The following is a 23,585-nucleotide window of genomic DNA, read 5'->3' as shown; positions in this document are numbered from 1 at the left end:
ATGGGTTCAATACACACGCCGACGATAACGAAGAATGGTTCAACACAATCCCACACCACTGTAGAGCAGGTCGGTGACGACCAGAAGCCTCTGGCCTCCTCTAACGGAGCGTCCGAGCCTGAGGCAACGAAAAAGAAGAGGTCAAGTATACTCCCTCTAGAGGTGGGTACTCGCGTGATGTGCCGCTGTAGGGACGACAAGTATCATCCTGTCAAAGTCATCGAACGTCGCAAGATGCATTTTTCTGAGCCTAATGATTACGAATATTATGTTCATTACACCGAGTGTAAGATTTCTGTTCTCCCTAGGGTTTCTAATTAAATTTAATTATTTTAGGTTTTTATTATTGAATTGAAAATTTTAGAATTATTTATGTTGGAAACTTTGGAAATTTATATGTTTTTTTGTTATGGTAATTATAGTTAATAGGAGGCTAGATGAATTGGTGGAGCTTGAACAGCTTGATCTTGATTCCGTGGAAACAATTGTTGATGTTAAGGTTGAAGACAAGGTAAAGTTTCTTTTACAATGCCGAGCATTACATTTCAGTTTATTCTCTATTTGTGTTCTTAGGGTGTATTTATGTTAAGATTTTGCTCATGGGGTTCTCAGGTTACAAGCTTAAAAATGACGCGCCACCAGAAACGTAAGATTGATGAGAAACACATCGAGGTTGTAAGTAAATGTACACATTTTGCTCGATGATGTGTAAATATCAAAAGCTAATTTAAAATTTCTACTTGTTGCTTTTGTGAAATTCTGTTATATGTAACTGTGTGTTACTTTCTTTTATACAGGGTCATGAAGAGCTAGATGTTGCTAGCTTGCGTGAGCATGAGGAATTCACAAATGTGAAAAATATTTCGACCATAGAACTTGGAAGATATGAAATTGAGACATGGTACTTTTCCCCCTTTCCACCATAATATAATGATTCATTGAAGTTGTACTTTTGTGAGTTTTGCCTCAACTTCATGAAACGTAAAGAGCAACTTCAAAGGCATATGGTGAGCTTTGCCTCAATGTAGTAATAGAAATTTCCCCCTTACAATACTTGGGTTCCATTAGTTTATAGTAACTTAATTGTTGACTATATTCTAGTTTCTTTATGGTAACCTTGAATATTGTAATGTGATTTTACTTTTTTTTATCATGAATATAAGTTTTGTTTACCACATATTTTTGTTATGTATGTTTTGGGTGAAAGTAACCGAGTGTTAAATGATTTGATAAGTGATGTCTGACGTTTCTTCTTTCCATGTATGCTGTGGATTGAAGTCAATGATCTTGTCTTGGCAAGTGATACTTCTCATCTAGTTGCTGCTTCGCTTAATTTGTGCATAAAACAATAATTATCCTTCTATCGATCCTCTAGTACTATACAAATTATATAGGTGTAGATATGTGAGTCGAGATTTTCCTCGTTTTCTTTCCTTTTTGTCCTAATTGGTTAAGATAGAAACAAGTATGGGATGTGTTGTTTGCTTGCTAAACTGCAAGTATCTGGTTCTTATATATGATTGATTATCAATATATATTTTTCTTTTAGTACCTGGAAATCACAAAAACTTAGTTAATGGTGCCAATGTTATTCTTCATTTGTTTCCCAAATGGTTAAGAACGAAGTTTGTGTTTTAAGATCAATATATGGAAAGAATAATCTTTATTCTCCATGTCTTCAATTAATATCTTAAATTGCATTCTCTGTAGTGTAATTGCCTATCTTATGACTTGATAGGATGGAATGTTGTACATATGTAGGATATTGCTGCCTTGAAAAAAAGCCTTTTGAAAATTCTTGGTGATATGTGTGTGTGTATTGTCTTTGATTTTCCCGCCTTTCCAATTGTTGCAAGTTACAAATGGGGCAGGCAGAATCAATATTAACTCTCTGTTTAATTTTTACTCCGTAGAGAAAGTGTGATTTGAAGCATCCCCTGGGGACGAAATATATCGAAGTGGTACACTGTCAATGTTTGAGGTATATTCTTGAAAAGTTTTTACTGCTGCTACTTTATGTTCCAAATCTCAAAAAATGAAAAAGAAAAGTCTTTCCTCATTCTAGTTAAGTAAAATCTATCTGATTTTGGTTTTCTTTGAACCCACATTATTGCTTTTGGTTTTTGTAAGTTCAATTTTCACAACTTTTTGTTTTACATAAAATCAAATAATCATAAGATCTTCTTGAAAGATATATTGAAAAAAAAGGTGGTGTATGCTTGTTTCAACTTCCAATATGAGCATATAAATATTTTTCACCATTTTTCTTTTTCTTTTTTCCTATCCCTTTGTTGTGTTTTCCTGCTTAAACATGTCTTGTTATAGAGTACAACAGATCTTTGCTGACATTGGTATTCCTTTGTTCAAATATTTTGAGACAGGTTGATAGCAAAAAGAACAAGGTTTATGGGCAGAATCTTTGTTATTTAGCAAAGTTGTTCCTTGACCACAAGACCCTTTATTACGACGTTGACCTATTTTTATTCTATGTTTTGTGTGAATGTGATGATCAAGGTTGCCATATGGTGGGATACTTCTCTAAGGTAGCTTCTAGGTTTTTGTTGCATATAATTTGATGCGGTCTGGAGTTAAAACAAACCTTTGTAAGTCTGTGGCTATTTTAGTATTTTTTTTTGTTGCGATCTACTAGCTATAATAGCATCATTTAGGTGATTTGATTTATAGAACTTATTGTCTATCCGTGAATCATAGCATCATTACCCATAGTGTGTTGGTTAAAAACTCTATAGTTCTAATAACCGGCTCTATCCGTGAATTATAACATCATTACCCATAATGTGTTGGTTAAAAACTCTGTAGTTCTAATAATCGGCTTTTCTTAAGATGTTGTGAATCTTTCTTGTTTCTTAATTATATATATATGTATTTCATTGTTCACAGTATTTAGACTGTGTTACCCCAACACAAACAAATATATTAGCATTTTGAATCTAATCATGCAGGAAAAGCATTAAGAGGAATCCTATAATTTGGCTTATATCCTCATCCTTCCTCCTTATCAAAGGAAAGGCTATGGAAAATTTTTGATTACATTTTGTAAGCTCTATGCTTGTCCTTTGGAATTTCATCCTATCGGTTATTAACTAGAGCTTTATTGCTTATTTGTCTTCGTTTTGGACCACAACATATGAACTCTCAAAGAAAGAAGGTAAAGTTGGCACACTTGAAAGACCACTTTCCGACCTAGGTCTGTTGAGCTACAGAGGGTACTGGACAAGAGCTCTTTTAGACATCTTGAAGAAACATAAAGGAATTATTTCCATCAAGGTATCACTACTGAAGCCATATAAGTCTAGTGGGCTGTGATTTATGCAATTTCTTCTACTCTATCCACTGTGAAAACTTTAATTCCATAATGAAGTTAAAAATATTGTCATATGTCTCCTTTTTTTTTCTAATTTTTAAAAATTTATTTTAATATATCCTAGAAGGGTATGCCTAGTAAACCTGCTAGTGGATTTCAAAATTTTGGTTAGCAGTGGATGAGTTGCTGATGAGTGTGGTTGAGTAGACTAAAGCTTACACAGTAAATATTCTTGAGTTCAACTCAACTGGACCCAGCTATTAGAAAATTAAGTTCCAAGTTTGATTAGGAACACCTCATCTCCTATTCAATAATATATGAAACTTTGAGACATTGGATTTGAAAATTAGAACTTGCTAAGACTACTCAAACCACTTCAAGTTGTCATGCGGACATTAAATTGAATCTGGGTATGTTTTCAGTCAAGCTTGTGTAGATTGTAAAGTGTGCGTGGTTGCTTTCACTTCAAAATGGTGGGTGATCAGAGAATAGATGGGCCTACCTAGAAAATATAGACGATCATCCTTGAATAATATGACAACACTAGTGATTTTAGATCATCTTCCCATATCGAAAATAAAAAAAAAGTATGAACATGATGTTAAAAACATGCATGAATTGATTGGTTTGATGATGCTTCTGTGTGATAAATTATTATTCTTGTTTATTAGCTAGCTGTCGCTGAGTGTTTATATCTACTACAAATTCTTGGTAAATTTTGGTTCAATATTGGTCACTGAATTGTTACGACTATTTCCTGCATGAACCTATTCGCTGCAGGAACTTAGTGTTATGACAGCCATAAAGGCCGAGGATATATTGACTACTCTTCAAAGTCTAGAACTGATACAATACAGGAAGGGGCAGCATGTTATATGAGCCGATCCCAAGGTGTTGGATCGTCATCTAAAAGCTGCAGGCCGTGGTGGTCTTGAGGTTGATGTTAGCAAGTTAATCTGGACACCGTATAAAGAACAGAGTTAAAGCTGCATGCCTTTCGAGTTTATCTGCTACTTGCTTCTTACTAGTCAATTGTCACTTGTGTTGTATAAAAATAGAGGGTAGCAATCAGAAGTCAATAGCTTCGTCCCAGCATCATCTCAAGACATGTGCGACAAGCTTACCTGTATATGGAGTTCTTAAAACCATGAGATAAATGACACTCTTTTGCTCTTAATTAATGTGAGATTGTTTTATTTTTTTGACAAAAGGTATCTGAATTTGGGATAGGTGAACTGCAAATGTAAATATTGGAATTTGGATATACATTAAGGATGATCTTACGAATAGCAAGCTATAATGTCACCCATGCTGTCAAGTCTTAACATAAGAAAAAAGCCATGTCCAAGCATAACCACCACCTAAAAGGCCGCAGTTGTTATTACTAGATAATAAGATATCAAGGCATTGCATATTTTTTGTTCTTTGGGCTAACAACAGTGGACTGTGGACATATATGGAATATCAAAGTGTTTGGTTTGCAAGATAGAAAAACATTTACCACTAAAAGATCAGGTTTAAAAGTCATTAAAAAAAAGCACTAGAAATACATTAATTGAAAACATTCTGTAGAATTAGTCACCATGAGACTTTCTTGTACAACCCACCCTCGTTTGGTTTGACATTTGAAACTCAAATCTTTGAATTATATAAATGGACGATGCCTTGTCCCTTTTTCTAAAACGTTGGCCTGCCTAACTGTTAATTTGACAATGGATGTGAAAGAAAGCAGTGTTTCTTTCTGGTGAAAAATCAAATCTTGTAGTTTCGTGTAACAAAATCATTTAGGTTTTAAAGCAAATAATCCAAGGGGTTGGCGTTAGGCATCCTAATCCTATCAAATAAACAGATGTGAAAAATATCCGACTCTTGAATGCATACTATTGATCTTTCATATTGGCAGCAACAGAACATAATGATGGCTTTATCAACAATTTTAGAGATTAATGTCTGAATCTTTGGACTTGGATGAATATTCATTCATATCATCTTTGAGTTCTTGACTGGCATCACCATAATTCCATTCCATTTATCGAAATACATCAGCGAAAACAACAATCTTCAAAAATTAGAATGTAAAGAACAAATCATATACATTATCTAACCTTGTACAATGTTTGATTGTTTGTGTCTTCTCAAACTGTTGTGGTTCTTGATGTCTGTTAACTTGAATCTGTTGAAGTTGTAAGCTTTCCAGCGAAACTCCACGAGATCTCCTCTGCCAAAGAGTGTTTCCATCTCCTTCATCACCTCTTTTCGGAACTCTCTTGACCACAGGCAAAGGGGGATCCATGTTCTCGACGCTGATTGAACTCGAACCGCAATTCTCTTTCCCACCGTTTTGTTTCCTCCTGCCATTGTTGCCAGAAAACAGCTTCTTGAGATTCAAGTACTTGATATTACTACTCGTATTAGTATTGCCGCTACTGGTCTTGGTGGCGAGATCGAGTGCAGGGAATCCGACAATCCTGTTGTTCCTCTTCACTTGTCCCATGCAACTGATCTTTGGAGACAGAGGGTCATCGGATGACTTGTGTTCCCATCTGGGAAGCCTCACCACCACATCTTTATGGATGGATGTTTTTGAACACAACATGGGCAAAAAGATACTCCCCTTGCTGCTGTGACTAAACTGCAGATTCTGACGGCGATTACATGTACTTCCCATGTTTTGTCACCTCCTTAGCTTCTTGGAAGAAATTTGAAGACTCTGACGACGAACCTGAAAAGAAAGAAAGAAATGGAGAGATAGCGGAAGATTTCCAGCTTCTTTTTAGTCGGGGAGTTTGAGTTTATTTTTTTTTGTGTCAAAATATGAACGAAGTATGGTACTATTATATTACTCTTTACGACTGAATTGAACAATACATGTCAGACTCGGAGATCGGGTTGATCTCGAAAGACATGTTTTTGTCGGTGACTCACCATTTCTCCTCATCCATGCGCTTCCCTAAAACAAACTTTTATATATACTTCAATTTTACATATAATAACAAAGGTCGGGTAGCAGTGAGTCTATGTCAAGTATCCAACTTTAAAGATGATACTGATGGGAAAGATGACGATATAAAATAAGCATAAAGAAAGGAAGAAGACATTTATCTCGCATTGAGAAGAAAGATGGAAATTTAACAGATTTAATTTATATTAAATTTGATTCAAATATTTTTTTTAAGATTCGAATCATAAAAAAATTGTTAAATTTTAAAATAAATTTTAATATATTCCTAAGTAAGAAAATGAGACCTGTAGCAGTCCAAATGGAGTTAAAATAACAGAGCCTACCTCTCCGACCACATGGAGAAGGTGTCATTTTGAGTTAACAGCAGGATGGCAAAGGGTTAAACATAGGGAAGTGTTACTTTTGTGCAAGTACATGATCAGTCATCAAATAATAAATATATCATCGCCAGAGATTGCCTACGGAATCAAAGACTTGCTTATCTGTCTCCTTACCCTCCAACTGTATACAATTATTATAAATAAAATACTTGTTAATATTAAGAAATAAATTTGTTTGTTTCTCATTTCTATTTGGTTTCATCAGCTACTTACTGTGAAAAAAAATCAGTAGGCTATAATTGTACTTGATTTAATTTTTTACTCTATAATTTTGTTTGAATTGAAGTGTGTTATACAAAAATGCGATCATACATTAGCATTTGGGGGTTATGAAACTCCATTTTACACCTCCTTACACATCACATTTCTATGAGAAAAATAAAAACAAAAATTGTGTAGTTTGCTTTCAATTTCCAAGCAAACGCTGGGGGTGAATCTATTTGCAATTGTTGTTATCTCGTACGTCTGATGAACCATGAGTGTTCTAATCTTGTTCCCCCACCCAAGAAAACCTTTATATCGATTTAGATTAAGGCAGTCCAAACTACAGCATCCCCTTTGTAGACACCCGTTTTTGTCCGGGTTTTTATATATTATTATTATCGCTATTTTAATTATTATTTTTTATATTTATATTATTATTTTATTAATATTATATTTTTACATATTTTTTTTTGCAGGCCAAAGCCCAATACAACAAGGCCCAACCTAGGCTTAACCCGAGCCCATCATATGATAACCCAACAAAAATTAGGGTTTCAAAACCCTAAATCATCAGCTCAGCCGCCGCTTCTGTTGGACTTCCAGCTGCCGCCGACTTCAATTCCTCAGCCGCTCAAGCCAGATTCCCATCACCGAGCCGTCGTCGAGTTCCCGAGTCACCAAGCCGAGCCTCCTTTCCGATCATATCTGATGAACGCATCAACAACAGTGACCAAAATCCGAACGCATCAACAACAGTGACCAAAGTCCCTCAAACAGTGAAAATGGACATAAAATCAGAAAAAAAAATCCAAAAGAAATCTTATCCTAATTCTAGGATATTATGACCCTACGAAAATCAATCATCCATCAAATATTAGCTACGCATGCAAGACTAAGGGGGGGAAGATAAAAAGAAAAGAAAAGAAGAAACGAAAGAAGAGGAGGTCGGTGATAAAAAAAAACAGAGAAATAAAAAAAGAGAGATACGAAACAGAAAAAAAAGAGATTTTACCATAGTTCATAGCTTGGGAAGCTTGAAGGTCACCGGGAGTTTCGAACTTTCGAAGGTAATACTCTAGATCTAGGAGTTTATAGTGAGATTTGTGTTAAGTGGGTTTGATTTTTGGGTTAAGGGTAGAGAGAGGGAGCTTTTGAGGTGATTTTCGCTCTCTCACCGCCGTTGGCCGCCGTGAGTTCCGTCGGCGGCAACCATTGCTTCTCTCCCCGATGAGGGAGTTGAGGGAATCCCTCCCTTTCTCTCTTCTCTGGTTTTTGCCAAAGGAAGCAAATGAGAAATATGAGATGAGAAAGCTTTGGGCTTAGGGTTATACATCTCCCACGAAACGACGTAGTTTCAATGGGGACCGATCTGTAATTTCATCATTTGGGTTAACTACACGTTTAGTCCCCCGCGCTTTGTAATATAATTATTAAGTCATATAATGAAGTTATATATTATTTGATTTCGAGCCTTTGTTTTTCCTTCCTTACATTTTAGTCCTGCTATTACTTGTTATGCTATTCTGGTTATATTTGACTTTGGTCCCAATATTTATAATTATTTCAATTCAGTCACGGGTTTTTGTGTATTGCTTATTTTTTGTGAACGTTCGAATTTGGATATGATATTTATGTATCTTACATTTTAGTCACTGATCATATGTTATTTTTTTTATGTTCGAATTTGACAGCAACATTTGTAAATCTTTCATTTTGGTCACTGTTTTACTTTTGGTTTAATGTTTTATTCAGCCTGCATGTTTATATTTTAATGCAATCTAGTCCTAAGCATTATTTATGGGTTATTTATATTTCTGGTTCATGTATTATTTAATGTTTGCTATCTGGGCTCTTCTTTATTTATAATTATTGTTTAGCCTTTTAAGTTTCTATTATTTTCATCTTGGTCCCTAATCTTATTTGTGTATAATTTGCATACTGTTTAATATTTTGTTCTTGGCCCTGGATTATTTGTTTTATTTGTTATTTATTCCTTTAGGTTTTTATTATTTTTATTTTGGTACCTTAAAATCAAATGTGATTATTTATATTTGTGTTTAGATCTATAATATTTTATTTTAGTCATTTAGGTATGATTTTATTGTACTCGTTACTCGGTTATTTGTATTATGTAAATAATGTTTTTAGTAATGTGAATATTTTATTTTTGTATTTCCAATTACATTTATTTTCATTATATTTTTATCTATGTATGAAATATTCGATTATATTTTCAAGAACACGTATGTGTAGAATGGGCGTGGAAAGTACCACTTGATCGAAGTGGTGTGATCCGGTACGGCATTTTAACAACATAGAAACTTGAAATAAGTCGAGTATATTTTGCTAATTAATTTGTTCAAACGATGCAATGTGTGTTATTTTAAGTGACAATTTATTTTATTTTATGTGAATGTAAATTTCAAATTTTTTAATTTGTATTCAATTCACGTTTTTAGTTAATCAATTTACTCGTGTGTAAACATCGTTTTTAGTTATATTTGATTCGCAATTTTTTACATAATCAATGGTAGAATATTCTTTTACAAAAGAGAAATAGTTGAAATAGCTTTCCCGATGGAGGATTGCAAATTTCAAGATTTCTTATCGAGTTAAAGGATTTTCTTTAAATAGTTAACTCGAAGTAAATTAATTAAATTTCAATAAATGGATCATAAATTAACTTTATATTTAATTTATAATTTCCACCATTTACAACGATGTGTAAGCGACACAGTACCAATTTTTGGGTGTTGTGGGGGTGTTTACCCTTCCCCGCACGTAACCGACTCCCGAATCCATTTAAATGAATCTTTGGTAACGCAGACCGAATCTTGTCTTAAAAAATGATTTTTCTTAAAATTGTTTTAAAAGACGTTTTTAGGTATTCGACCTACCTAACCCAAAGGTTGATGGCGACTCTTTTTAATTTTATTCAAATCAATTCAAAATCACCCATTTTTTCCAAATTAAAGTCATAATTGTTTTTTAAAAAAATAATATTTAATTGTTTTACAAAAAAAAATGGTTATGACAGCTTGGCGACTCCGCTGGGGACCTTTTTTTAGAGAGTCAAGCTGTAGGTCGCTTACACATTGTGGTCTCAAGTGGAAATTATAAGTTTGAGTGCATAGTTAACTTATGATCCGTTTATTGAAATTTTTAATTGCTTCATTTTCTGTCATACTAACAGTTTATTTGTAGCTTTCAGCTTTGTCAAGATTTTATCATTTTTTTTCCTTGTTTTGTTTTCCTTTTGAGTCAAAGGTAGGTATGTTCCTCCTCACACACATCACATCATGTGCATAACATAAGCTCTAGACACGAGCTTCGATCCAAATTAGTTGGGGTGAATGCTTTACTCTCGTAAGAATTTATTCTTCGTATGAGTTTTAGCAAATAACCCATGGGATACATACCTTATACCTTCGTAGGAATTTATTCCTCGTATGGGTATAAGGCAGTGAATCCCCTCGAATTGAACTCGGTCCGTTTGAAACCTGTAATGGGTAAGGATTGAGGGTCTGGCAGCCCAAGGGAGCACCGACATCAAGGACAATTCGAGTCCCTTTTTTCCGTTAGAGCCGAAACCAAGCATATAGTGAACCGTCGAACGATCACCCTAGGTATAGTCATACCGAACCTTTGTCCGTCAGTAGGTGCCCAAACTAGGTGTACACAAAGGAGGAGTGTTTCTAAACCCTTATCTTTTGTTTTAATTTCGTAGAATTTGTTTTCTTTTTGAATAAAAGCATGCGAACTAGATACCATGCGGTTAGGACCAATTTTTTGAAATTATTCATTTTGGGTAGATAACATGTACGGGTAGGACTATTATCTATTTAAAGCATGCTCGGGTAGATATCATGATGAGTAGGTGTTATATTAATAACACTTTTATCTATATCGATTGTCTTACCTATACTAACTAATTTCTTTTATTCTCTTTGTGTGCACTAACTTATTTATTTTCTGTTGTTTTTGTTTTTTTCATTCTTCTTTACATTGCATCATCATAACCTAATGCGAAAATGTTGATCAGCAAGGGGATATTCGAGAGAAAATTTTCACAAGAAGAGATAAAAATTTTCAACCAAGTAGTCGCGTACACAGACATGCACCGAAGGCTAAAAAGAAATGCACAGAGTACAAGAAGGAGACTTGCTCAAGACGATCGTGCAACGTTCGAGACTAAAATGATGAGCCACTGATCCGATGAGTGATCCAGCAGTCGATTTTTATCTACGATCATTTCATCGCTATTTATCAAGGAGCAACACACTAACTTCCGCACCACTGGGGTATTAACAGAGTTAGGTTACAGAATGCTTTAGGGGCATCAGTTCCAAATACAAAGATCCAAGACAAAGCAGTGAGCTCGAAGATCGTGCAACATTTAAGACTGAAGTCTGGGGATTAATCCAGCAGTAGATTATTATTTACGATCGTTCCGACGTTATTCATCGAAGAGTGATGCACTGACTTCAGCATCGCCGGGGCATTAAAAGAGTCTGTTTACAAAACGCTTGAGGGGCATCATTTTCAAGGATGAAGATCCAAGATGAAGCAGCGACCCATTTCAGATTCAACATCTAAGAGAAGTCAAGTCTGTAAAGTGGACTGTCTTGTAATGTGAAAACTTTTATTTCTGGTGAAAATTGTTCTAAAATATTCATTGTTGGGATCCACATTTCTGCATTTGCATTTGCATCGTTGCATTTTGCATAACATTCATTTAAGCATGTTTACATGCATTAATCATACCTTGCTGGAAACTTTGAGGAAGCACTTCTAACTGTGCAATTGCATTCATACAGTACTGAGAATGGATGCAAAGTTTGAGGAATTAAAGAAAGAGCTGAACGAGAGTTTGCAAAAGATGCAAGTTGAGTGGGAGGTTAAAATGGAGCAGATGCAAAAGACCACCGTGGATCGTATCTTGCAAAACCAAAAAGATCTAGTTGACCAAATGGTAGCAAAGATGGCTGAGCTCAACCAAGAAAAAGGCAAAGAAAAGATTTCATTGACCCGTGAAACAGTTAAATGTGTGAAAGCACAGGCTAATTCACAACCACTTATCTCGTCCAACAGGATTCCTAGTCACCAAGCGACGAGAAGAGCCAAGAACGAGATCCCAGAGAATCTGAAACAGTGGTGCAGAGAGACATTTCAGGGAATGAGAGGACAAACCTCTCATAACGGGATGGATGCAACAGAACTAGTACTAGTTCCCGACTTGGTGCTCCCGCCCAAATTCAAGATGCCCGAGTTTGAAAAAGTACAGGGGAACCAGTTGCCCCAATGCCCACCTCATGATGTTTATTCGAAGGATGACTGGATACACTAACAATGATCAGATGTTGATCCACTGCTTTCAAGACAGTTTGATTGGACCCGCTTCAAGGTGGTACCACCAACTGAGTCGTTCTCAAGTCCGCTCCTGGAGGGATTTGGCTAGTTCTTTTCTAGGCCAATACAAGCACATGATTGATATGGCCCCCCGATCGAACAATGCTTCAGAATATGGGGATGAAGAATTATGAGAGTTTTCGACAGTACGCACAACGATGGAGGGATATTGCATCTCAAGTGCATCCACCAATGACTGAAAGAGAGTTCATCACTATATTCATAGATACATTACAGTCTCCTTATATCGACTACATGATAGGGGTTGCCACTAAGAGTTTCTCTGACATTGTCATGTGTGGAGAAATGATTGAAAGAGCTATTAATAATGGCCAGATAGGAGGCACTAGTCATTCCGACAATGAGGAAAGAGATGATATTAACATTGAAGGATCTTATCTAGCTAATCTGGGGATCAAACCTCATAAGGCTTTCTGTCGCATCAATCCAATCCCAATGACATATGAAGAATTGCTCCCAATGCTAGTTGAGAGGAACATTGTGACTCCAGTTCAATCCAAACCAAGAGAGACCCCATATCCTGAAGGCCATGATATTAACGCCATATGCAACTATCACATTGGGATCTCAGGGCATACTACTGAAAATTGTAAGGCACTGAAGTGCAAGATCCAGAACATAATGGATTCAGGGGCATGTACAATCAAAGAAAAATAGAGTCATTGCATCAACTACTTGCATCCATAGAGATTGTTTTGTTTGAACTCGTTTTTGTTCTTTCTTCAATATTTGCTTAAATATTTTTAATCTTTGATGACTGAAATGATGATACATTCTAAGGTTAAATAATTGAACGAATTTTAATCTTTAGTTCTTTGAATATCGAATGAATTGCATATTCTTTTAATTCTTCAAGAATTATAGATTTTCGACATATGGCAAGATTAGACCTATTTTATTCTGTCTAAACCCAAAATAAAATCTCTCAATTTTTACCCGAAATAATTCCTGGTCACTACCAAATAACCAATTTTTGACATTCTATCTCTTTGAGACCTTGAAACATTCTTTCCACCTTGAAACACTGCATTTATTTTTTGAGACACAAAAGTCATACCCATACCTTTCTTTGAGTCAATAAAGTCACAATCGTCTTCTTAGACGTAAAACCAACTTTTTTCTACCAATAAAACCTACAGACATTGAGTACAAGATGTTCAATTGAACATAAACCTTCCTACAAAGAAGACACAGTGTGGGGCATCTCGCATCAATTTTCTGAAGACGAGCATGAGCAATTGAGACATGTTGGGAGCAAGAAGCGAAGAGAAAAAATAGAATTCATTCAAAATAATTCTATCATGCATTAATTACTGTTTTCATTTAAATAAAAATTAATCCTGAAACTTTATCCCCTGGGGATACCTCTTCTGCAAGGACTTCTGTGTATGAGATGATGAACGGCTTTCTTTCTTTATCCCTTCACAAAAGGAGAAAATATATCCCTTGTGTCCCCATTTGAGCCTGAATGATATTTTCTTCTGATTCAACCCTAATCAAGGATCACCCTCCATATTGGGGGGCAAGTTGGAGGAAATCTGCTCGTATGAGTGAAGATCATTGATCCAGATAAGATACCAAAAGGTGAACCAAATACACAGTGCGAAGATCATATTAAAGCAAAGAGAAAGAAACAAAGTGAAAAGAAAAAAGAAGAGAAAGTGGACAAATAGCACATACAAAGAGTCTCTCAACTCAAATGGTACATCAAGTTTCAAACTATGAGATTGATCCAGAATTAGTTCACCAGAAGATCATAGAACATCAAGAGAAGACAAAGGACTCATACGAGCATATTCAAATGGAGCAAAACAAGATCGAAGGCATCAGAGTTAATTGATCCTTGGTTCAAATACCCTTCAAACACATGTTTGGGCCTTTTATCCCTTTCTTTCATAACCCTGAACCATGACCTACATTACGTGCCTTACAAGTCCCTTCTAATCATACATGGATTTCTAAGCGGAAGAGACTATCCTCATATTTCATCCCGCCTATCAGGATTAATATTTTACTTATAAAAAAGTTTTCTAAAAATCTTTAATGCATGATAGAGAAAAATAACAAAGGGGGGGTTAAAGACGTAAAATTCTGAGTAACGTCTTGAAACCAAAGGAGGATTCGAGTTGAAAACCTGAAAGGGCGGCTCGAATATGAAGGTTATTACATAGGAGACGATTGCTCAAATCCCTTGATGAGGCATCACACAACATGAATGAGAACATGAGAGTTGGGAGTCAGAGCACACTTCCAATAGCTGAGTACAGAAGCTACTCCATCAGATCAGAGAACATCAAATAAATGAGAACACTATACTGTTGACCAAAAATAACCACTTGAGATTTTTTTTTATCCTTCCTTACTTAACCATCTCTCAAAGATAGCATTGATCTTGACACTTGTCAAATAGCTATAATTTATTGAAGGATTAAAAGAGTAATTAATTCTTTGATATCCAATGAACTCTTGTTTTATGATTTGTCAATTGTGAAACCTTAAAAGGGGCAATATGTTCATATCTTTTGATTAAACATTTTTCAAAATTATTTTAATTGATATTTTCATACTTTTGAAAATAAAAGAAGAAGAAAAAATTTTCAAACAAGATAATCTCTGGAGGCATATCTTAGAATTCAACAAATATCTCACCGAAGCTCAGAATCGAAGCTGGGGCAAGAGAAAGTTAATTTTTGGACAAAATTTGATGGGACAAACAAATCGTCTCAGGTCAAGGTTTGTAAGGGTACACATTGGTGGAAATACGGACAAACTGAATCAATGATAGAGTGAAGACTGCTCTCGCAACCATTCTCCTTTCAGCTCGAGAAAAACATACATCAACATATACATACATACATACACTTACATACATGTTACATAAGTTTGCATCTTTGCATCAAACGTTTATCACCATGTGCAATAAACACTTTGAGTTTCCCTCTCTTGAGGACAAATAAAATACAAACTTCATCATGACATCATAACATCCAAGATAGTTAGTCAAAAATACATCATTTTGATCTTTCAGGAAATCAAAGCTCAGAAATGACCAGATATCTCTAACTTGAAGAAGCAATGATTTGACTTCTTGAAGTCAACAATCAAGACATTTCCTCAACATACAGGAACAAGAAGACTATCTATCACCTTTGAGGTTTTTTTTTATTATTGAAGTAAAATTCAGTCTCTTGAGACATTTTTCCACAAATTTTGAGATTTTTCTAAAAACAAATTTTGTCTCGCTTGAGACAATTTATTTCAAAACAAATATTGTCTCGCTTGAGACAATTTATTTCAAAACAAACTTTGTCTCATTTGAGACATTTTCCCTTTGAGATCCGAATTTGTTTCACATTAAACAAAGTTGATCTCATTTGAGATCGTATCTATTTCAAAACAAATTTCGTCTTGCTTGAGACATTTTTCCACAAATTTTGAGAATTTTAAAACAAATTGCGTCTCGCTTGAGACATTTTTCCTTTGAGATACAAATTTTGAATTTGATTCACTAAAAACAAAATCTCACCTTAGATTGTTGTTTCTTTCAAAACAAATTTTGTCTCGCTTGAGACCTTTTCCCTTTGAGATCCAAATTTCGAATTTGTTTCACATTAAACAAAGTTGATCTCACTTGAGATCGTTTCTCAAAAACAAACTTTGTCTCGCTTGAGACAATTTCTCTAAAAACAAATTTTGTCTCATTTGAGACTATATCAAAAACAAACTTTGTCTCATTTGAGACTATATCTTAAAGCAAATTTCGTCTCGCTTGAGACATCATTTTCTCTCATAATACAAATTTCAAGGTTGTTGTACTTAAAGCAAAATTAATATCACTTGAGATTTTCAAAGCTGATTTGTCTCGCACGAGACATTTCCCCTCTTAACAAATCCCGAAATTGTTTCATTTGAAACAAAATAAACACTTTTGAAAACACCTTTGAGATTATTTCCATATAAACAAAATCGACAATATTTGAATCTTTTAAAACGATTTTTTTTATCTCTTAAAGACAATTTCTTTTGAGGAAAAAATCTTTGAGTTTGTTCCTCTTGAAAAAATCTTTGGGTTTGTTCCTTTTGAATAAAAATCTTGGAGTTTGTTCCTTTGGAATAAAAATCTGTGAGTTGTTTCGTTTGAAAAAAATCTTTGAGTCTATTTACTTTGAAACAAAGTTTTGTCTCTTGAGACAATTTTGTGAAAAAATCTTTGAGATTGTTTCTTTTGAAACAAAAATCTTTGAGTTTGTTTCTTTGGAAACAAAATTTTGTCTCTTTTAAGATAGTTTCTTTTGAAACAAAAATCTTTGAGTTTGTTTCTTTGGAAACAAAATTTTGTCTCTCTTAAGATAATTTCTTTTGAAACAAAAATCTTTGAGTTTGTTTCTTTGGAAACAAAATTTTGTCTCTCTTAAGATAATTTCTTTTGAAACAAAAATCTTTGAGTTTGTTTCTTTGGAAACAAAATTTTGTCTCTCTTAAGATAATTTCTTTTGGGAAAAAATCTTTGAATCTGTTTCTCTTAAAATGAATTTTGTATCTCTTGAGACAGTTTCTTTTGAAGTAAATCTTTGAATATGTTCATTTTGAAAATCTTTGAGTTTGTTTCTCTTAACAAAATCATCTTTGAGTCTATTTTTTAAAATCAAATGTTGTCTCTCTTGAGACAGTTTCTAATTAAAAACTAACTTTTGAGATTGTTTCATTTGAAACAAATTTGGTCTTACTTAAGATGTAATCCATCTTTGAATCTGTTTCTTTTGAAACAAAATTTTATCTCTTAAAGACAATTTCTTTTGAGAAAAAAATCTTTGAGTTTGTTTCCTTTAAAAAAAAATCATTGAATCTCTTTCTTTGTAAACGAAATTTTGTTTCTCTCGAGACAGTTTCTTTGAGAAAAATCTTTGAGTTTGTTTCTTTGGAAACAAATTTTACCATCATTTGAATCTGTTTCCCTTGAAACAAAACAAACAAAGTCTTTGAGTATGTTTTTCCTGAAACAAAAACATCTTTGAGTTTGTTTCTTTTGAAACCCTGATCTTTGAGATCAATTCCCTTTAAACGAATTTTGTCTCATTTGAAACAGTTTCCCTTTAAATGTCGTCTTTGAGTCGTTTCCCTTAAAACGAATTTTGTCTCTTTTGAGACAGTTGCTTTTAAAAAAATATCATCTTTGAGTTTATTTTTCTTGAAACAAATCTTTAATTTGGTTTCTCTTGAAACCATGACTCCTAAAGATGGCCAGCCGTCCTCATCATGTAGGAACCGTGTCATCACCAGACCAGATCTCCTCATCACGTAGGAGCCGTGTCAACCATAGATAACCAGCCGTCCTCATCACATAGGAACCGTGTTATCACCTTTAGATGGCCAGAACTCTTCATCACGTATGAGCCGTGTCATTCCCTAGATCAGATCTCTTCATCACGTAGGAGCCGTGTCAACCATAGATAACCAGCCGTCCTCATCACGTAGGAACCGTGTTATCACCTTTAGATGGCCAGAACTCTTCATCACGTATGAGCCGTGTCATTCCCCGACCAGATCTCTTCATCACGTATGAGCCGTGTCACCCTAGATAACCAGCTGTCCTCATCACGTAGGAACCGTGTTATCACCCTTCCTAAAGATGGCCAGAACTCTTCATCACGTACGAGCCATGTCATCCACCAACCAGTCATCCTCATCACGTAGGAACCGAGTTATCATCCACCCTTAGACGACCAGACCTCTTCATCACGTATGAGCAGTGTCGTCCCCCCCCCCCAACACGCATATCCAATTTATAGGAAAAAGAGGAAGAACCAGACAAAAACGTGTTGTATTGTCGTCTTTGCCCTATTCTTGTTAACACAAGAATGTGCAAAGAGGGGCAGCTGTAGACACCCGTTTTTGTTCGGGTTTTTATATATTATTATTATCGCTATTTTAATTATTATTTTTTATATTTATATTATTATTTTATTAATATTATATTTTTACATATTTTTTTTTTGCAGGCCAAAGCCCAATACAACAAGGCCCAACCTAGGCTTAACCCGAGCCCATCATATGATAACCCAACAAAAATTAGGGTTTCAAAACCCTAAATCATCAGCTCAGCCGCCGCTTCTGTTGGACTTCCAGCTGCCGCCGACTTCAATTCCTCAGCCGCTCAAGCCAGATTCCCATCACCGAGCCGTCGTCGAGTTCCCGAGTCACCAAGCCGAGCCTCCTTTCCGATCATATCTGATGAACGCATCAACAACAGTGACCAAAATCCGAACGCATCAACAACAGTGACCAAAGTCCCTCAAACAGTGAAAATGGACATAAAATCAGAAAAAAAAATCCAAAAGAAATCTTATCCTAATTCTAGGATATTATGACCCTACGAAAATCAATCATCCATCAAATATTAGCTACGCATGCAAGACTAAGGGGGGGAAGATAAAAAGAAAAGAAAAGAAGAAACGAAAGGAGAGGAGGTCGGTGATAAAAAAAAACAGAGAAATAAAAAAAGAGAGATACGAAACAGAAAAAAAAGAGATTTTACCATAGTTCATAGCTTGGGAAGCTTGAAGGTCACCGGGAGTTTCGAACTTTCGAAGGTAATACTCTAGATCTAGGAGTTTATAGTGAGATTTGTGTTAAGTGGGTTTGATTTTTGGGTTAAGGGTAGAGAGAGGGAGCTTTTGAGGTGATTTTCGCTCTCTCACCGCCGTTGGCCGCCGTGAGTTCCGTCGGCGGCAACCATTGCTTCTCTCCCCGATGAGGGAGTTGAGGGAATCCCTCCCTTTCTCTCTTCTCTGGTTTTTGCCAAAGGAAGCAAATGAGAAATATGAGATGAGAAAGCTTTGGGCTTAGGGTTATACATCTCCCACGAAACGACGTAGTTTCAATGGGGACCGATCTGTAATTTCATCATTTGGGTTAACTACACGTTTAGTCCCCCGCGCTTTGTAATATAATTATTAAGTCATATAATGAAGTTATATATTATTTGATTTCGAGCCTTTGTTTTTCCTTCCTTACATTTTAGTCCTGCTATTACTTGTTATGCTATTCTGGTTATATTTGACTTTGGTCCCAATATTATAATTATTTCAATTCAGTCACGGGTTTTTGTGTATTGCTTAGTTTTTGTGAACGTTCGAATTTGGATATGATATTTATGTATCTTACATTTTAGTCACTGATCATATGTTATTTTTTTTATGTTCGAATTTGACAGCAACATTTGTAAATCTTTCATTTTGGTCACTGTTTTACTTTTGGTTTAATGTTTTATTCAGCCTGCATGTTTATATTTTAATGCAATCTAGTCCTAAGCATTATTATGGGTTATTTATATTTCTGGTTCATGTATTATTTAATGTTTGCTATCTGGGCTCTTCTTTATTTATAATTATTGTTTAGCCTTTTAAGTTTCTATTATTTTCATCTTGGTCCCTAATCTTATTTGTGTATAATTTGCATACTGTTTAATATTTTGTTCTTGGCCCTGGATTATTTGTTTTATTTGTTATTTATTCCTTTAGGTTTTTATTATTTTTATTTTGGTACCTTAAAATCAAATGTGATTATTTATATTTGTGTTTAGATCTATAATATTTTATTTTAGTCATTTAGGTATGATTTTATTGTACTCGTTACTCGGTTATTTGTATTATGTAAATAATGTTTTTAGTAATGTGAATATTTTATTTTTGTATTTCCAATTACATTTATTTTCATTATATTTTTATCTATGTATGAAATATTCGATTATATTTTCAAGAACACGTATGTGTAGAATGGGCGTGGAAAGTACCACTTGATCGAAGTGGTGTGATCCGGTACGGCATTTTAACAACATAGAAACTTGAAATAAGTCGAGTATATTTTGCTAATTAATTTGTTCAAACGATGCAATGTGTGTTATTTTAAGTGACAATTTATTTTATTTTATGAGAATGTAAATTTCAAATTTTTTAATTTGTATTCAATTCACGTTTTTAGTTAATCAATTTACTCGTGTGTAAACATCGTTTTTAGTTATATTTGATTCGTAATTTTTTACATAATCAATGGTAGAATATTCTTTTACAAAAGAGAAATAGTTGAAATAGCTTTCCCGATGGAGGATTGCAAATTTCAAGATTTCTTATCGAGTTAAAGGATTTTCTTTAAATAGTTAACTCGAAGTAAATTAATTAAATTTCAATAAATGGATCATAAATTAACTTTATATTTAATTTATAATTTCCACCATTTACAACGATGTGTAAGCGACACAGTACCAATTTTTGGGCGTTGTGGGGGTGTTTACCCTTCCCCGCACGTAACCGACTCCCGAATCCATTTAAATGAATCTTTGGTAACGCAGACCGAATCTTGTCTTAAAAAATGATTTTTCTTAAAATTGTTTTAAAAGACGTTTTTAGGTATTCGACCTACCTAACCCAAAGGTTGATGGCGACTCTTTTTAATTTTATTCAAATCAATTCAAAATCACCCATTTTTTCCAAATTAAAGTCATAATTGTTTTTTAAAAAAAATAATATTTAATTGTTTTACAAAAAAAAATGGTTATGACACCCTTCGCCGCACTTCAGATGAACGAGTTGCATCCTCTCGACCGATCTGCATATTCCGCTGCAGCTCCAATCGAATGATGCAACACATGTATTACCTTCTTGTGCCTTCCGCTCACAGTCTGCACTGCATTGGAAACAAACATAAAAATATTTCAACAATGATTTTGGCAACAAGTGTGCTTGTTTCTATCAAACTACCTGACTTCTTCAACATCGTACGAGTCGTTGGAGTCCTGCAGCACATGCTCCTATCATCTACGTGCTCAACCTCGAGGCCGATAAACCATGAACTGAGGGACACGTCTTCGTTGGCATACTTGTGCAATATAGGCCTGCAATTAGTCAGAATCACAACTGAATATTATTAGCCCTGCCTACCATTTCAGGGTAACTTTCAGACAAAAATCGAGAATCTTACTGATTTATAGCAATGTAGTCTGCGAGATCCTTTGAAATTGCATATATCTGCCCGGTTGCTTTTCAGAAGTATTTGTTCCCCACTTCTCCGAATTTCCAGTATTCTGGTTCATGGTACTTGACAAATCTAATGAACATAAAAGATTTGAAGAAAATGTTGTATGACAAAATTTGCAAGAGGGAGCAAAGCAAATTGGAGAGTTATATTATCAATGATGAAAAAAATACCAGGATATTTACTTTTTAGAAAGAAACGGTCCGGATTTCATGCACCCTATATACACCCCGGGCTTGTAACGGTGACGGCCGAGAGTTGCAGCTAGCTTACCTACGGGAAAACATGCATAAGAAATTCACTAACGAAACAATCCGACTTCTTCATCAGCATTCTTTTGGGTGCTAAGTATTTCTGAGATTAGAGACAGCAAACCTACCAAGATTAACATGGACATCGTCGTCCACTTTGATGTAGAACTCGGCATCCCATTTTGTGACCGCAGTAGAAAAGTAAGTTTTTGCAGATAATTCGTGATATCCTTCAACATGCTCCTGTATTAGAAAATTTATACGAGTTATTGGTAAGAAATGCCATACTGTCTCATAAGAGTTCTCGATATTATCGTTGGAGCGCTTGTCTAACCAGCCTAAGGAAGTCCTTATGCTCAGCATCCTCTGAATCAATAGCTCTATCTAAAATGCTGTTGGATGTTGCACTGGACTAAGAAAAAATAAGGCAGATATAAGCATATGTCGGCTCAAATTTCACAGTCAAATACATTTCTCCCATATTCATCACACTTCAACATTAGCAATACTTTTGCCTAGAAATCTTCATATCAATAACAAATATTTTGAATTTCAAACCGAAGTTGTTATATATGAATGTAATGAACAATGAACAATGAACTGCAAAACAATTTTACCAATGGCCAATCGTAAATCGGATAACAATCCCCTTCTCACGCTCCAACTGAACAAGTTTGTTCCCTTCTCATACGTGAACATAAGACTTCATTTCAGAGATTAATACAAAGAACAAACCAATCGGTCGAGTACTCTACAAAAGACCTTGTGGCATCCACGTTTCTCTAACGGAATCACGCCGCTTCCTACTACTAAAAGCAGTGTTAATCCCGATGACCATGAACACTTTCTACCTCTTCGAGCCGTTGTGAGCAAGAGCCAAGGTTGAGAAGGCACCGGTGGCATCCCAATTCTTCATTTCCTGATTTCTACGTGAGGTGGCTAACTTCATCTGAAGCATTGCAACTGCTTTGTCCAGAGTTCTAATATCAGAATTGCAAAGAAAATATCAGGGAAGAGAGAAGACTTTGCAAGACAAAAAAAAAAACATAAATTGTGTACTCACTCAATTGCTTCGTGGGTTTTCAAGACTTGACCCATTACATCATTATCTGCTGCAGGCTTCTGTGACAAAAAACAAAGCTTTGTTTAAAAGAAAAACAAAACTTACGGTTAAATTGTCATTGAGAACATAACAGAAACATACTTTCTTACTGTCACAATCGTCCGAGCCAAAATCCCGTTAACGTCGATGCGGATAGTTGGATGTAGTTGTATTCCAGAGTCTGAAACCAAAAATCCAATTTACATTAAAAAAAAGCCCTCCACCAAACAGTTAAAGACCCCAAACCCAAAAATAAAAAAGGTAAAAGGAGTGGGCATTGCCATTGACACCATTTCATCGATCAATAAAAGAAAAACAAATGAAAAAAATGAAGATTCAAAGAAAGAACGAGAGAGGGACCTACGGCTGAAGAGAGCTCCGAGGGCGAAGAAGGACATGCGGAGAAATAGGATCCATTTAACGGAGATTATCCTCGTAGAACGTTGCTTCATGGCGGAGAGAAGGGAAGGCGCGAGGCGGAGCTGGAGATGTGATGTGAAAAGGGAAGGAGAAGATCTATGAACAAAGTTTGGATTCTGTTGTAAGTTTTGAGGAAATTCTCGTAAGGGAAATTTGGACGGAATTTCAGGCGCGCTGGAGCGACAGAGCGTATAAATAACAGAATTTTGAGAGGTGTTAGGCATCAAAGGAATAGCCGCATTTATGTATATGAAGTTTCTGTACGTGTTTCCTCAAAAAAAAAAGTTTCTGTACGTGTTCGTGTTGTGTTCAATTTTTATATTTAACCCCTATATTTTGATTTAATTTATTTCTCTATTTTTATAATATTATTAATTAATTAATTAATTTAAATAGTTATCTTCATTAACTAAATTTTACTTGAGTTTTTTTCTTATGCATGATATGCAGAGGTGGAAGGTGGACACGTGTCCATCTTGAA

The 23,585-nt window shown here is 35.0% G+C and overlaps 2 pseudogenes; one reads left to right on the top strand and one right to left on the bottom strand.

The window, feature by feature from the left end:
- LOC120176382 lies at positions 1 to 4,451 on the top strand (annotated as a pseudogene).
- A 2,514-nt stretch (positions 4,452 to 6,965) lies between these two features.
- Positions 6,966 to 23,360, bottom strand: LOC120176347 (annotated as a pseudogene).
- Positions 23,361 to 23,585: the final 225 nt, after the last annotated feature.

Source organism: Hibiscus syriacus, unplaced genomic scaffold (genome assembly GCF_006381635.1).
Source record: "Hibiscus syriacus cultivar Baekdansim isolate YM2019G1 unplaced genomic scaffold, ASM638163v2 tig00112236_pilon, whole genome shotgun sequence".
In the NCBI taxonomy this organism is placed as follows: domain Eukaryota; kingdom Viridiplantae; phylum Streptophyta; class Magnoliopsida; order Malvales; family Malvaceae; genus Hibiscus; species Hibiscus syriacus.
Note: the sequence above shows the minus strand (reverse complement) of the source record. Positions and strands in the feature narration are given on the sequence as shown.